We start from the raw sequence: 17242 nt of genomic DNA, 5'->3' as shown, positions 1-17242 counted from the left end.
AAAGAGAGAGAGAGACAGAGACACAGGCAGAGGGAGAAGCAGGCTCCACGCAGGGAGCCTGATATGGGACTTGATTCCGGGACTCCAGGATCACACTCTGGGCTGAAGGCGGTGCTAAGCCGCTGTGCCACCCAGGGATCCCAATTGTGTCAGATTTTATATAAGTCCATAAAGTACTAGGAAGTGGTAAAAAAACCAAACCAAAACAATAAGAATAAACAACAAGAACAAAATTTGAAATCATCTAGGAGTTCTAATTGTGTCCGATTTTATACGTCTTAGTTTTCTTTAGTAGATAATATGATTCACTAAGTATTTCTGATCACATGTTGGTTGGATGGAAGACTCAGAAGGAAATACATATTTTAAGCGTATTACTATAGTTATCAATATCCAGGAGCATGCACTAAGTGCAATATTAAGCAAAAGTAAGATGATTACTTTTAAAGATTTTATTTGAGAGAGAACACACCGGCAGGGGGGAGGGGCAGGGAGAGGGAGAAGCAGACTCCCCGCTGAGCAGGGAGCTGATGTGGGACTCGATCCTAGGACTCTGAGGTCATGACTTGAGCCAAAGGCAGCCGCTCAACCCACTGAGCCCCCTAGGTGCCTTGGTTTTTGGTTTTTGTTTTTAACCAGTGAGTTTTGTATTAAACAATGCTGTTGGCAGCAATAGTGATGTTGTGAACATAAAACTGCCTTTGTCTGAGAAATTCCTGAGAAATTCTTGTCCAGGAGAAGCCATCTGTGTATTTCTGAAATCCTCTAGGGTGCCCTGTCACTATTTTTCCCGAAGAACTGTCTCATTGGGGGTGGGGGGGGAGGTGTTTTCTTAATGCATTTCTCCAGGTGCTGAGTTGTCTGTAGATAATCAGCTGACAGATTCTCCAAATGAGCAAACACAGCCCTGAGTCCTTAGACCGAAGCCTTGCCTGCTTGGCCTTGCCTGCTTGGCCCGGGTGAATGAGCTAGGGGGTAAGGGGTGGGGGGGATGGAGCATGCTCAGGGGCTGCTTTCTCCCTGGGACTCAGTAATGCCCTGGGGCGGGGTGGCTCACCGTGTGGAAAAGGAAGAAAAACTTTAAGAGCAACAGGTGAAATAGATGGCGAGGCTTGGGGCTTTTGTCAGGGGCCGGGGCCCTTCTGGGGCAGCTCACCAGGTCCTCGGTTCGGATGCAGCTGTGCTCAGCCATTGCTGAGGCGGTTGCACACGGGGGCTTCCTGGGCCAGCAGGTGCTCATGGCTGCCGGGTAGACAGCTGCGCAGCTGAAACCCCGGGGGCCAGGACCACCATCTCGGGGGGCACTCGGGAAATTCGAACTCTCCAGAGCACCCCGGGCCTGCTGCGGCCTGCTGCGGCCTGCTGCCAGCCATCTGCCCTCCTGACGCCTCCCCAGGGTCCTGCAGGCCCATGACGTGCACTGGGGGAAAGCGTGTCCGGGGACCGTGTGAACTGCACCAGCTGTGTCAGCCCAGAGGAGGACCTTTCGGGCCTGACTGCAGCCGGCGACAGTCGTGCTGGTGGCATCCAGGGGCCTTGGCTTCCGGATCTGCTGCCATGTCTGAAAAAGGCCCATAGCTCTGGCTTCCCTCGGGGTCCCTGTCCGGCCCCAGAGGGCCAGGGCGGCCCCCAGGGAGTGAGTGACCCTCAGGAGCACGCTGGCACAGTCCTTTGATTCAGCTTGGTTGCATAAGCTTTGCAGGGAGGTACCTACCTCGCTCACAGAAACTCCAGCTCCACGACACAGTATTCAGATTGCCACCGTGTGGGGACCTCGCCTCCAGGCCCAGCTTCTCGGGAAGTAAAGGAGAGAAAAGTAACCACATTCTGGGCAGTCAGGTTAGGATCCTGCTATTCCAACAAGCCCTGGGTCGAGGCAGGTAGCGGCAGCCTGGGCGGCCAAGCCGGAAAACCTGACAGGTAGGTTGTTACCTCGCTGTGACCTCCCCTCCCCTCCTCTGCCTACCACCTAGGACCCGACAGAGGTGCTGGGGGCCGACAGAAGGCAGCTGGGGTCGAGCAGGAAGCTTTGGTGGCATCTGGGGTTCTGCGAGCCTGGGTTGCAGTCCTGCATCTGCCAAGAATAATCCCGGCTGATTCCATCATCTCTTAAGAGCCTCAGTTTCCCCACCTATAGGAATGGAACATTGCAGCAGGAGGGCTCCCGAACTGTGATGTGGTCTCCAAGGTGCTGTGTTGAAACAGTGTGAATGCCTCAGAAGGCAGCGATTATCAAAATATAAATCATGGTGACCAGAGCCACTGATGGTAATTAGAGTGTGTAGGCTCACAGGGAATGAATAAAATATGTTTGTTCTGTAGAACACCAGGCATCTGTTTATAAGTTTAGAAAGCAAAAACCGCAATGGTGTTTAAGATTGTTTTGTTAATGCATGCCTACAGCACAGCGTGCCCTGGAAACAGAGGCGCTGCATGAGGAGGAGAAACACGGGCGTGGCTTTTTATATACATTTTTTTTCTAACATTTTATTTACTGCATCCATTATTTTTTTTCAACAACTAAAAACAGCCTTCCAAACAGCTTTTATCTTTAAATTTACTTTATGGAGGTAGTCACGCTGCCTTTAGAAGAACTTTATTAGGCTGCACTTACTACATTATCTAGAAAATAATGCATTTATATGCCTATAGATCCACCTTCCCCCAAAACCACACAAAACAAAAAATATAGATGTCTGGTTTTGTCAGTCCCTATAAATAAAGGAGGCAGAGACAGTAAATATAGAAAGGTAGCATGTTACATTACCATAACACACCAGAAACCCAAGGTGAGGATAAAAGTGCTATTTATCAACCCACTGAGAGCTATGGTTCTATGGATTTTCATGTCTCCGGTGTTACTGGAGTTTAGATAATTCCAGAATTTGATTCTTTATCTTCGAACTTCATTTTCGGAAAGCATTTTAGTAAAGCTGAGAAATAGACTCCAGAAGGTAGGAGTGTGATGAGGAACAAAGATAAATGAGTGGACCGTGTCGAGTATCTCCGCTCCAAATAGCAGCAGAAGGTGGGGAAAGGTTCAGATTCAAAGGGAATCCAGTGTCAAGATTCTTATCACTTCCACATCCGTTGACTGGTTTGCAGCTCTTAGTCCTGGCAGCACCACGTGATTTCTGTCTAGTGTCTCTCCAAAAAATGCCATTCCAGTTGGACAGTTACAAAATAATAATAATAAAAGAACACTCACCGATCCTATTTTCAACCAACCATCTGGGTTTTCTAAGGGCTGATCTCACTGCTGTTTTTCCTTTGAGATGTGATGCCCCCCCCCCACCCCCATTTGTCTGTGCTTTGGTCTCAAGAGGCCATTCTTCTTTGCTATCTCCCGCTTAAGATCTGTTCCATTCCAGGTCAGGAATTCATCTGATTTTAAACTACAAATTCATTGCAAATAAAACAGAAGTCTGAATGATAATATTTGCATTAACTGAATTTCTTTCCTCCTTAAAGGAGTATTCTTCTCGCTTTCTGTTTTTGATTTTTTCTTATGTCTGCATGCATGTGTTTACTGTCAGGTGTCTGTAGAAAACATAATCATGGCTTCTTGACATTAGAGTGAACCAGAGTGTTATTGGATGTGAAGAATATAACCTGTCTGCCTGCCTTCCTTCCTTCCTTCCTTCCTTCCTTCCTTCCTTCCTTCCTTCCTCTTTCTCTTGTTTTAATTCAAAAGTTTTCCAAAAATAGTCTGGGTTTCTAAGATTAATGGGAGACAGAGAAGTATCACTACCATTTACTGAGGGCTGCCCTATTCCAGGCCCTGCACTATGTGCTTTAAATGCTTCATTTCAGGGGCGCCCGGGTGGCTCAGTCGGTTAAGCATCTGCTGTGGGCTCAGGTCATGATCCCAGGGTCCCGGAGAGTCTGCTTCTCCCTCTCCCTCCGCCCCTCCCCCTGCTCGTGCTCTCATGCTCTCTCCCTCTCTCTCTCTCAAATAAATATATAAAATCTCAAAAAAAAAAAAAAGCTTCATCTCATTATCCCTCATGCCAGCCTCTGATGTAGGCACTGTTGTCTCCAGTGCGCAGATGAGGTGACTTGCTCAAGGTCATAGAGCTGGACGTCAAACAACACCTGAAATGGGTAGCAAGGTGGAGATTTTATACTCCACAGTTTAAAAGAGAAGTAGCTTCTTTATTTAAGAAAAATGGATCTTGTGTTGCTCTTAAGACACTCCTCAGCAGCTACTGGAAAAAAAATATTTTTGTCAATTAAGGGGAACTCGAAAGAAAATGGGTTGGATTGGAAAAGACTGCTTGAAATGAAAAGAGACAAAGCCACCTCAGCACATCAGACTTACACATAATAAGGAAAGTTACAGGGACGCCGGGGTGGCTCAGTGGTTGAGCGTCTGCCTTTGGCTCAGGGCGCGATCCTGGAGTCCCAGGATCGAGTCCCACATTGGGGTCCCTGCATGGAGCCTGCTTGTCCCTCTGCCTGTGTCTCTGCCTCTCTGTGTGTCTCTCATGAATAAATAAATAAATAATCTAAAAAAAAAAAAAAAAAAAGAAAGAAAGTTACAGTTCCTGCTTATCTGAGTCCTGGTGTACTAATGCTGACTTGGGTACCTGGGTGATCGTCGGTAGAAACTGTGGGCAGGACTTTCTGGGAGAATGAGTCCCTACTTTCCTCCCCTACTCAAGCTCCCACCCCAGTGGGAGCCCCCAGGGCACCCTGTGCCTCTCACTTGCGGAGCCCAGCCCCCTTCTGATTCCTTCCTGTGCAGCTGTCTTCCCAGCTAGGCTGGAGGCTCCAGGAGTGCTGGGGCGGTGTTTCTCCTTCAGCATCCAACAGCCTGCACACAGGACCTGAGACAAAGCAGCAAATGGAGGCCATGGGTCTTGGTTAACCACTTCTCTTCCAACCTTGAACACCAGCTGTATACTCACACTCCATCCTCCTCTACCCCACCATAGCTAGTCCTCTGTCTCCTCTTTAGGGCCATCTGGGCAGGGAATTCTGAGGTCTCGGGTAGCTGGAGCACGGCTTGGGGGGCGCGGAGGGAATGTCCAGAACAAGCTCTGTAGAGCTTGCCAGAGTCTAAGGGGGATGTTGCCAATACTTAAGAAACATTGTTGAATGAATGATTAACAATGAATATGCTGAAACAAAGTCACAGAGAGATGGCATTAAGCTGACCTCTCCGGGGCCCTGAACAAGCCAGAGGCCCTACAGCCAGTGTCCCTGGAGGGGAGAACAGTCCGATGGGGGTGATGATAGACCCTGCGTGAGACACCTACTGTTGCTGTTATTTTTCATTACTTCCCTCTAACCTATAAGGGGACTCATTGCCCAGAAATTTCTTTTTTTTTTTTTTTTGCCCAGAAATTTCTGTCCACCTGGGTGTCCAATAAGGAGATAATCACAGGCCTTCTCAGAAATGACTCCAACCAGTGGAAGTTGGACATCCTGAGAAATAACGGGACCCTCAGGTTCCCTCCCTCTTTGTCACCAGTCGCTTCTAGATCCCCGTGGCACTTCTAGCTCATTCCTGACAGTATATATAAAGTACAGATTACAAGTGAAATTGCAAGCGAGGTGAATTCCTGCCTGGGTCATGTTTACCCATTAGGGTCTATGGGCTAGAGGCCAATTAAACACATATAAGACCCCAACAAAATTTGCCAGACAAAAACAAAACGAAATCATTTCTCTTACAACTAGACCAGTGCCACCTGCAGTTTTGAGGGTAACATTCCGGGATGGTGTGAAAACAGGGAGTGCCGAGAGGATCTTCATGAAGCAGCAGAGGAAGTGCACGGAGATGAACCACTGCTTCCTTTATCTTAAGAACACAAGAAGGATTCTGAGAGATTCAGAATGTACCTCGCCTATAGGAGCAAAGCAAAAAGGGGTTCTATGTTCAATAGGCAGGAACTCCATTAAAAAAAAAGAATTGACAATTACTTTAGAAGTCAGGAAGCCAATTTTAAAATCAATATATTGCTTGAGAAGGGTAACGTGATGTAGTGTCAAAGTAGGAAGCATTATCAAAGCTACATTCACTTTGCGCGGGTCCTTAAGTGGCCCTGGTCAATGCCGAACCATTGAAAGAAAGGGGAGTCAGAGAGCAGCTTTACCACCTGACCTCAATCTTTGCACTAACCGAACCCTCCTATTCAAGACAAAGCCAAAAATCGGCTTTGAAACTGCTCTTAGACTTGCGTTTGCTTGGTTTTAGCCTCACCGTATAGGAACATCTCCTTCCAGGCCCTACCCGGGTCCCTAGAATAAATAGCCCAACTACAAACAGGAACCACCGCAGAACCGGGTCCCCTGCAGATTCTTGGTGGCTTGCAAAACACAGTCTCAATGCTATGACAAGGGAAGTGGCGAACAAAGGGAGATTTATTTTTTTTTAATATTTTTATTTATTTACTCATTAGAGACACACACACAGAGAGAGGCAGAGACACAGGCAGAGGGAGAAGCAGGCTCCGTGCAGGGAGCCCGACGTGGGACTCGATCCCGGGTCTCCAGGATCGCGCCCTGGGCTGAAGGTGGCACTAAACCGCTGAGCCCCCCGCCCCCCTTCCCCCTTGGGCTGCCCACAAAGGGAGATTTAAAGTAAAGTATATGAAACGAATTTTCATCATCTCCCCTTTAGCTTGTGAGAAACTCAGCATCAGCCACATATGTACATCGTTGAAGAATAATTTCAGCTTATTCAGCGCAAGGGGCAGAAGTATATTTGGTTTGTGGAAGAATTAACTGTCATTTGCAGTCTCGTTACCATGTTGAGGGGCTGCTGAGTAAAGTAACAGCCGACGGCTGGACTGGAACCTTGAGGAAGGAGCCAGGTTTCTTTTTTCGATGTTTGGTAGAAAGCCTTTTCCCATTCGTTTTAAATTACTTAGAAAAGCAAACATTTTGGTAAATGCTTCAGAGAGATTTATAGATGACCCTAAATGCAATCTACTTGGTGACTGACTCAATTTTAATTCCTTTGGTTCTTGGTTGCAGAAAGGCCAACGTTGTTACCACTTGCCTGGTCAAAGGTTACGCTTCCTGCCCTCCATCAACCCGGCTGGGACATCTGAGTGTTTTTAGATACTAGTCAGGTCACCTTCCAAGGGGAATCACTCACGCTAACCATCTGATTCAGGGGCCTCTGTAATGAATCCTGGTACCAGGTATGGAATTAGCCAGGCTCTAGCTTCCCTGGTTTAATGAAATGTGTGTTGGACGCCCATCCGTGTAAGACCTCAGGAAGCCAAGGTACCTGGGAGACAGGACGTTCGATTGCCATCCTTCCCTTTTTAAATTTAAATTTTAATTACATTTTCATTATACTTTTGGTGCGTGTGTGTTTGGGTGTGTGTAATACAGAGTTTTTGTGCTCACGTCGCAGGGAATTAGGAAACCCAGAGTGCCGCCGTGTTGGGTCATTGCTTCTCGGAGGAGGCCTCCCCCCACAGCTTTAATCATCCACTTGCAGTTCACCATGAATGCCCTCAGCAGTGACGTGGGCATGCTCTCCTGAGGTCCCCCGCATCAGAGGAAGCCCTACCGAGTGTTCACGGGAGCCAAGCACTGTCTTAAGGTCTTTATTTGCTGAAGACTGATAATTATTCTTTTTCATACACGAGGAAACAAAGATGCAGAGGAGGGACTTGGCTACCCTGGGGAGTGACAGGGCCAAAATTTGGAGCCAGGCCGCCTAGAACCTGTGCACTTAACCACATTCCAGATGGACAAAAGTGGGTCAGAGCAAAATAGTGAAGCCCTGGAAAGTTATTCTGGGAGTTCCAGAATCCTCTTTCTGCCTCTTCGCCAGAAGCACCCCTCTCCCTGGCCCTCAAACATTAACATGCTGGGCTCTAGCCACAGCGTCAACTCAGAGCAGAGATCTGCCGGCTTAAACTCAGGACCGTGTCCTAAACTCACGTTGTGCACGGATGTGGTACCTGTCATAGGTGTTCACTTGGGAGGCTGGTCAACCCAGCTCCTACCTCCTGGCCTCGGGAATTCGTTCAGATATGGGCCCACGACCCAACCTCGTCCAAAAAAAAGGTCTGTTTTTTGAAGCCAAGCGAACAGAGACTGATTTTTCATGATGGACTTGAAACCAGGGAGGAGGAGCAACTGTACCATCATGGGCCTCATGGGGCCCGAGGAGGGACAACGACGGAAAGAGAGCAGAGGCTGCCTGAGAGCCAGAGCACGCCGGGTCCTGGGGGCGTCTTTAAGTCCAGCCCAGCTGCGTCCGGCGTGGGTTATAGCCTGGACTTCTGAGCTGTGACCCATTTAATTCCCTTTCTGCTCGAGTAGTTTGCATTAGGCTTTCTGACAAGCCTCTTTCCGCTTCTGAACAATTTTTAAATTCTTTTTAAAAAAAGATTTTATTTATTTACTCATGAGAGACACAGAGAGAGGCAGAGGGAGCAGCAGGTTCCCCACAGGGAGCCTGAAATAGGACTCGATCCCAGGACCCCAGGACCATGCCCTGAGCCGAGGGCAGACACTCAACCCCTGAGCCACCCAGGCATCCCCAATTTTAATATTCTAATTAGAAAATAAAGTCATTTTATTTTCATCTGATGAAAATAAAAACATTGTCCAGTGGCAGAGAAAAGCCACTGGGACCCTTTCAAGAAGCAAAGGGTGGGGTGGGTGCTATGATAGAACAGGTTGAGAGGCCAGGGAATTAATGTTGGGAAGTCACAACATTGGCACTTATTTTCTCCTCTAATGCCCCCAGCGAGCTTGCAAAGAAGGTAGCATTATCTTCAGTTCACAGAGGAGGAAACCGAGGCACAGGGAGGGTGAACCCATTTTCACACTGTTCGTAAGCGGTTGATCTGGCCTTCGAACGCAGGCCCGTCTGGCTCGGGAGGCCTCAGCTGACCTTCTGCCGCTCGGAGTAGACCACGGAGTGCTGTGTGAAGCAAGGGCCCGGGGAGCGAAATGGGCCAAGGGGCCCCTCATTCCACGTGCCTTGGTCATCTTCAAAGTGCTCAACACACCGTCTTGTTTGCTGAGCCAGGGGGCAGGGCAGTGGATGTCATCTCCAAATCTTAGAGGCTGGCTGCTGCCATTAGGGTAGGTAGGATTGGGGCGATTGCTTTGGTTGTGGGGAACGAGGAAAGATGAACATGAAAATGTGATGTGTTCAAAGCTTTCATTTGCTGGGGCCAGAGAGGACACAGAAGAGACACTGTGGGCTCAACATGGTTTTTCTTTTTTTTTTTTTTTTAATTTTTTTAATTTTTTAAATTTTTGGCCCGGGTTGAGTCCGAAATGCCACTTTTGCCAGGGTAATGAGTGAGTTGAGCGCTTTGGTAAGTTGGGGGAGGAAAAGAAAAATGATAGTGAGGCAGCTATTTGTTGAACAACATTTTAAATGTACCATGAGTACAGTTATGTACTAAGTGCTTTTGAGAACATCAGATGAAAGGGAAAGTTATTGAGGAAGCCAAGATGCACAAAACTGTGGAGCAATTAAATAGCAACACCTGAACAGAGAGTATAGAAATGCATGTAGGCGTGTGTTCAGAGTACATCACGGCTGACGGGAGTGATCATGAGTTCAATGGGGCTGGGCGAAAGTAGCTTTTTGGATCTCTCTCTCTCTCTCTTTTTTTAAAGATTCATTTACTCACTTGATTGAGAGAGAAGAGAGGGAGAGGGAGAGAGAATCCCAAACAGACTGCATGCTAAGTGCGGAGCCTGACTGGGGGCTCAATCCCGTGACCCCCAGATCTCCACCCCGAGATTATGACCCGAGCCAAAGCCAAGAGTTGGACGCTCAACTGACTGGGGTATCCCAGCTTTTTGGATCTCTTAAGTTTTGAGCCAAGCTTCGAAGAATTAACCTGATCAGTAGGAGGGGGTGGGGAGGATGTATTTTGGTGAAAGCAACAGGATGGCCAAATGGAGGTGTCACTCGATTCTGCTGAACAAGAAGGAGGCATGTCTGGGTTCCTGGAGTAGGGGCAGTGGAAACTGGGTTTGGATCTACACAGATTTACACTGTTCCTTGATGAAAAGCTGACTGGGAAAGGAGGCCCGTCATGGAGTTGTGAACCACAGAGAAGGTGTGGGCGCGGCTCCGCACTGCTCCAAAGAAATGGGGATGACTTCCTGGCTTTGTTGCCCAAGGACAGTGTGTTACACTGGTACGTGAATCAGACCCAGTTTGATTCATCTTCCCTTGGGGTGTGCCACTCTGGGAGGACTGATGCATATTTATTGAATGACTAGGGGAAGGAAGGAAGGAAGGAAGGAAGGAAGGAAGGAAGGAAGGAAGGAAGGAAGGAAGGAAAGAAGGCAGGAAGGAAGGAAGGGTGGAAGGGAGGAAGGGAGGGAGGGAGGAAGAAAGGGAGAGAGGGAGGAAGAGAGGAAGGAAAAAAGGAAGCCTGACCAAACTGCTTCAGAAGCAGGGGCAAGATAATAGGTATTGATCAATGGCTGGAAGCTGTGGAGAGTTCAAGATTGAACGGAGTAGAGCCATTTTTCTCTACAAAGGCGAAGTCATTACGTGGGAACTGTGGTTTCTTTTTGTGGTGGCACACGTGGAAGTCCAACTGGAGAGGATGGATCTTTCTGACTGCCGTGGATGTCCTGGTTACTCCAGGTCTTCGGCTTGCCCACGCATCCATAGTCACGTCCTCACTGCTCCCTGGCTTCCCTCTCACGGAAAGAAGACACATCAGGGGCTGAACGCCAGGGGCCTTGCTCCCTGTGGACAAACTGGCTGCGGTGAGGAGTCCCTTGGCGTGGGACACCTGAGTAGCTTCTCCCCGCTTTCCAGCCCCGGCAGCTTTTGCCCTAACCTACTTAGGAGTCTTTTGCAGACTTGCCTTCTCTCTTCAAAGGGGAGCTTGCTTTTCTTCAAACAAGTTCTAATACACCTGAACAAATCAATTAAAAGAAAAAGCCATCTCGCGGTTTTCCGACAGATTCTGTGACTTTATAGAGGTTGAATCTCCTGGTATACACATCCTAAATCAAAGACTCTTCCCTCCCCTCCCCTCATCTTTCCTCCATCCTCCCAGTGCAGGAAATTGTTCTGGTAAGTGGAGTCCTCTGATCCTTCCCCAGGCCGATGGCTCTGTGCACGGGCCTCCGCACTGCTCCAGTGATCCCAGGAAATGGAATTCCTTTCCCAAGCTGGAGGCCCCAAATTTACCTCTTTTTTCTTGCATTACTTCATGGGTAGATAATCTGAGTTAATTCCTTCAGGGTTCTTATGCATTTAGCCTTTGCCTCTTAATTCGGCTGCTGTTCTCCAGCTCAATACCCAAGGCAAATTTCCTAAGCTCATTCCAGTGCGGATCCTTATTTTCTTGCATTAAGATAGAGTTGCATTAGCCTGCAGTCTCTTTAGGGGAGGTTCTGATGAATACGTGTTTTTCTTCTGTATTCAACAGTTGACTGTCACTCTTTTATAATGCCAACGCCTTCCTAATTGAGCTTTTCCAAATGAACCTTTGCTTTCTATTTCTTCTGGCTCACTTTGGGGGAAAGAACTCTTCTCAGTGTTTAGGGGTAAGGATGCTTAGACCAAGGAGTAAAAACAAAATACTACTTTTCCATTTTCCTTGTCTTTTGGGAAATCAAGCAATTTGGCTGCCAGAAACAGCTTCTTCTATAAATCAGTTCATTAGCCCCTTAATTTCTGTGACATTTGTCTTCTTGACTTAATTGTAAACTTTGAATGTGGGGACTGATTCTTCTTTTCTTTCCTTCTCTTCCACACTCTGAGCTAACTTCAGGATTGGGTTCTCCTCATCATGAGGGGGCACTCCACATGTGTAGGGGGCGCCCAGGTTGAGGTGCTAATTCCTGTGGTGTTTGGTGTGTTGAAATTAAAGTCTTAAAATTAAAGCATTTAAAAAATGTATTTGTGCCAAATATGGAATGTGTTGGTATGGTCACTATAATTAGGGTATATTTTTTAAAGATTTATTTATTTATTTGAGAGAGAGAGAGAGAATGTACGAGAGGGAGGGAGAGACAGAGAGAGAGAATCTTCAAGCAGATTCCCCACTGAGTGCAGAGCCCAAGGTGGGGCTTGATCTTACAGCCCATGAGATCATGAGTCAAAACCAAGGGTCGGTTGCTTAACCGACTGAGCCACCCAGGTGCCCCTATAATTAAGATATTTTTGACCACAAATGTCAGAAAACTTAATTTATAGTAATGTCAACAATAAGTGAGATATTCCCAGGACATTTGCAATCCCCCCCCCCCCTTTTTTTGGTCCAAATTATTAACACTACCCTTTTCATTCTCAAAAGTGTCCGGAGTTAGACAATAGAGTATATGGTCATCCACATTGGTGTTCAGTGGCTGCTGTACCATTACTACAAGCTTGGTGTCTTAAAACACACAGTTCTGTAAGAAGTCTGACACAGTCTCACTGGGCTAAAGTCAAGGTGTCAGCAGGTTTGCATTCCTTCTGGAGGCTCTGGGTGAAGAATATATTTCCTTGCTTTTTCCGGCTCCTAGAGGCTGCCTACATTTTTTAGCTTGTGGCCCCATCCTCCAGCGATGTCCTCCTGAGTCCTTCTTACATTGCCATCTCCTGGTCCTCTCTCTGATTCCCTCTCCCCAATAATCCAAGGTAATCACCCTATTTTAAGGTTGTCAGTGGACTAGCAACCTTGATGCCATCTTTGACCTTAATTCCTCCTCCCTTGCCATGTAAACTAACGTATTCACAGGAGCCAGGGAGCAGGTGTAGACACCTTTGGGGGGGCCATTGTCCAGCCTACACAACATCCTACCCACCAAGGGCTTTATCATCATGCATAACAGGAAGTGCAGTGGCAGAGTGGCTCCCGGAGGGTAAATTCACAGCTGTGCCACAGGACTGTGGACCCAGAGTCTCACGTCTTTCTACTGAGCCATCTTCGTCAGGCCAGCTTGTCTTTGGTTTTGGGTGTGAGGTGGCTGCCGTACTCCCAGACACCGTGCAGACACCACTGCAACCAGGAGTGTTAGGAGGCTTTTTATTCTCATGCATATCTCTACCAGTGAGGAAAAACTTTTGAGAAGTCCCACTTGTGTCTTACTGGTCAGGACTGGGGTACACCACAGATCACCTCTGAAGACATGGCTGCGGGAGAGAAAAAGCCAGGGTGAGTGGGGTTTCCGAGGGGAGGGCCCAGCTAATGGCTTTGGAGCCAGCAACCAGCAGTGTCCCTGCACTCACAGAAAGGCTGGAATAGTGTCCATGACTCGTGTGTCCAGGCACTGCATGCTGGGACGGGGGACTTTGATCCCCTAAGGCACTCTTCTGATATCTCCTAGTTTTCTGTTCATGCAGTTCTTTGGGATTGTGAAGTGGATTATAATTTCGTTTAGGGTAGCTGTTCCAGAGATCTCGAGACATGGCAAGAGTTTTCTGTTTCTCACAGTTGACAGAAGTAGACACTACAAAGCAAAATGGCACTCCTAGGAGGGTCTGGACTGAACCCCTAGGGTCCATCTTCTGCTTGCACCTAGGCCTCACTGTGGCTACTTTAAACATCCTAGTCCTGCTTTATGAGCCTGCCTAGAATGGGAAGATATGTGTAATTCTAAGGTACTAAAGCAGAGCTTGTCAGCATATTTTGCTATTTTGTAATAATCTTGCAAGTTTTCTGTTTTAGCCATGCTCAAAACTTCAGTAAATATAGTAGCTAATCATCGTGTGCACCTCGGTGAGCTGATATAATGGTATTGATGGCCACAGCTGCACCGTACAGAGTAGTACATTCCAGTACATGAATGAACGGGCTTTACGGCCCTGTCATTATTACCGGCAGCAGGACTATAAGGTAGAGCACGAGAAGTCACAAGCAATAAAAAGCACATTGCTTCATGTCCAAGTGAAATGACACGCCAGCTCGGGTAAATGCCCAAGAATAACACAGAGTAGCTCTTCACCCCTTGAGGACCCCGGCTGTTGATACCATAAAAAAAACTGAGACGGTTAGAATGGAGTAGTGGCAACTGGTATTGAGGCGTCCCATCCTGATTCTTCCCCTGCTGTGGATGAGAGTATGGGTTTCTCAGATTGTTCTCTGGGAAAAATTGGTTTAAAGAATGAATATGCTATTTCCTTATTACATCAAATTATTATCTTCATGTCAACTCATTCATTTAATCATAAGTGTTTATTGAGTTCCTACTATGTGCCGGCTGCCATTCCAGGCTCTCGGGATGAGAGATCAGTGAACCAAACAAATACCCCTTGGGTCGTAGAACTTATATTCCCATGGGAGGCTGACAAATGGTAAATATAGCAAACCAGTGAATTGCATGGAATGTTTAGAAGGTGAGAAATGTCCTGGGAAAAGAAAGGGTTAAGCAGGTTCAAAGGGATCAGAAATGTGAGAAGAGCAGTTGGAGAGGATGGTTAGGTTCACAATTTTGAATAAAGTGGACAGAGGATGTGTCATGGGACAGATGATGTGTCATGGGACAGATGATGTTTAGGCAAACAATTGGCGGTGAGGGAGCTAGCCATACAGACAAGACAAATATAAACCCAACTGGATCTCTTTCTGTGATATCCCCCCTCACCCTTAAAGTCTTTCAAAGTCTTCTCTTAGCTCTTGCAGGAAGGTCTAAACCCTTTAACAGGATTTCAGACAATTTCTTCTTCTCTGGAAACTTACCTCGTTCATCTCTTTCCCCAGCCCTTACATTACTCCAACCATACTGGGGGGCCTTCTGTGCCTTGAGAGCCCACTCTCTGCCACCTGAGGCCTCCTCCCTGGAGGTTCATTGTGGCTGACATTTTGGTGTTTTCTTACCCTCCAGGTCTCAGCTGAAATGTTGGCTTTTCAGAGAGGCCTTCCTGGACTCAGGAAGTCTAAGGTGCCAGCCCTCAGTTACACTACCGTATCACCTATTGATTCTATCATAATCTGACATTGTCCTGTTTTTATATTGTTAACTGTCTTTCTCCTTTAGAGTGTAAGAGCCATGCAAGGACCATACACACGGGAAGTGACATTATCCACCTCGTTCCTTATTTTATCTCTAAAATTTAGCCCATAGAAAGCACCCACTATAGTCTGTTAAGTGAACAGATGCACACATGCTTGGGAGTATGAAGCCTGAAGACCTGTTGGTCTGTAGTAATTTAAGTCTTACAGAATATTCACTGACCCGCCTATCCCTAGCATCTCTCTCTCTCTCTCACACACACACACACACACACACACACACACACACGACATAAGTAACACATTTGTGCTGCAGGAGAGTTAAGCTGTGCCACTCTGCTTCTTCCTACCAAGAGACACACCGTTAGCTAGACTGAAGGTGGGTAATGGGTTTATAGATAGATCAACCTCAGGACATCCTGTAAGTGACTGATATGATAGCTGTTTGATAGAGCACTTGCTCCATAGCGGATTAAATTAGAAAGTGAAATGATCATTCACTGTTATTTCAGAGACTATCATCTATCTATCTATCGGAGAGATTCTGAACCAGAATCTTGTCAAGCCTTGGTGCTGCTCCCAACAAAACTGAGAATAACTGGACATTAGCACAACTAGGTAGGTAGCCTCTCATAGAGCCTGTAGTTCCACAGCTACAGGTGGTACCATCTGCTTAATTTCCACTGTTTTCAAGACAGCTGTTCTGGCAATATGTTTTGCTCTGCGGAAATGAGGTGAAAGAAACAAAGAAAAGCAAAAGATGGGGGCTCTTTCCGTGGGTTTATTTTCCTCCAGTTTCTTTAGAAAACAAATCGAATGTGACTGGTCCACAGAAGGCGTTCTACAAGCAGAAAGCCTGTGGGGTTAGAGGATGTGAATACTTTAAAGACCTTCTATAAAGATTGTTTAAGGATTGCATGGATGGGTGGGTGAATAAATGAAATAAAGATGGCAGATAGGCTTTCTTTGGGAGGCAGCATATTGTAATAGGAAACTCTGGAGCTTATGATTGCTTCATGACGTGCCTAACACTGGAAGAATTTAGGGGAATTAGCATAACCTCTGAAGAAGACCCTTGCATTTTGTAAAAACATGTGAAAAAGCAACTTTCATCTGTAGGTTCAAATAAGAATGGTATGTCTAACTTTTCACCTATCCACTAGCAAAGATGAAAAGTAACAATAGTCACAGTAAGGGTGTTGTGACATAAACCTCAGTCACTGCTGCTGTGAACTCATACAACCTTCCCAGAAAGAGATTTGGTGAAATATAACAAGAGTCTTAACATTTTTCATACCTTTTATTAAAATGATTTATATTTTAATTGATTTTCTTGCAGAGGATTATTTGTGTATAGAGAGGTTTATGGCAGTGCTTTTTGTTAATAGTGAAAAACTGGTAGCGTTCAAGTATATATTAGAATGGTTACCTAACTGTATGGAACGTGTATATAATAGTGTATTATGCTACCATTAAAACTTATGAGCATGATGTAATGTGAAATAAAAAACCAGGACATGAAATTATATATGGACTATGAATTCAACCATGAGAAAGAAAATATGCTGGAAAACCACTGGAAAGAAATTTGTGAAAATATTGAGTGATTGCCTCTGGATGGTGGAATTATAGACTTTTTTTCCTCTAAATAATGTTTTTCCCCCTACTTTCCATATCTTCCTCAACAAGTATGGGCTATTTTGATCCTCATAAAGAAAGGTCTTCATAAAAACTTTGGAGGCAGAACTGAATTTTAGTTAATTAATTAATTAATTAATTCTGAATTTTAATTTAGGTTCTACTATGTAATGTTGGTGTGTTATTTTGGTATGACGTTTGGTCAATTATTCACTGTCTCTAAGCCTCAATTTATCATCAGTAAAATGAAGAAGATAGATTCCAGCTTGCAGGTTGCTATGATGCCTAACCAAGATGTTCTATTTAAGGAGGTTGGCAGAAATGCTGGCATGCTCTTGAAAGTAAATGGTACTTACAATAATTGTTGCTTGGGGGTTCAAGGTGATTGCAAGATGATTGAAGTATTTTTTTAACCTCTCACCAATTAATATTTTATTTTTTATTGCCCAGTCAACATTTTACAGAAAAAAATGAATTGTTTAATGTTAAGCTCTAGTTACATAGATGTCTTCTTTGATACTTTTCAATAGAGACTTACATTTTACGTAAATATCATCAATAAACAGAATAATTTGTGTTCTATTTAATATTTTGGGGTCTCAAACATTTTTGCACATAACTTTACATATATCAGTATTATTTAATAGCTACTTAAAATCTATGATAGCAACAATACACCAAATTTTATTTATCCACTTCCT

General features: G+C 45.8%; 1 long non-coding RNA gene across 1 annotated transcript in view; it reads left to right on the top strand.

Moving 5' to 3' along the window:
• The window catches only part of LOC144304606 (uncharacterized), a 62578-nt gene that overhangs the window by 30458 nt on the left and 14878 nt on the right, over window positions 1–17242 (top strand). The window contains exon 2 of the long non-coding RNA XR_013371539.1: window positions 15416–15521. This is a non-coding gene — a long non-coding RNA (uncharacterized LOC144304606). The remainder of the gene's footprint in view (window positions 1–15415; window positions 15522–17242) is intronic.

This window comes from Canis aureus, chromosome 34 (assembly GCF_053574225.1).
Source record: "Canis aureus isolate CA01 chromosome 34, VMU_Caureus_v.1.0, whole genome shotgun sequence".
NCBI lineage: Eukaryota > Metazoa > Chordata > Mammalia > Carnivora > Canidae > Canis > Canis aureus.
The sequence above is the reverse complement of the archived record's forward strand: the minus strand, read 5'-3'. Positions and strand labels throughout refer to the sequence as shown.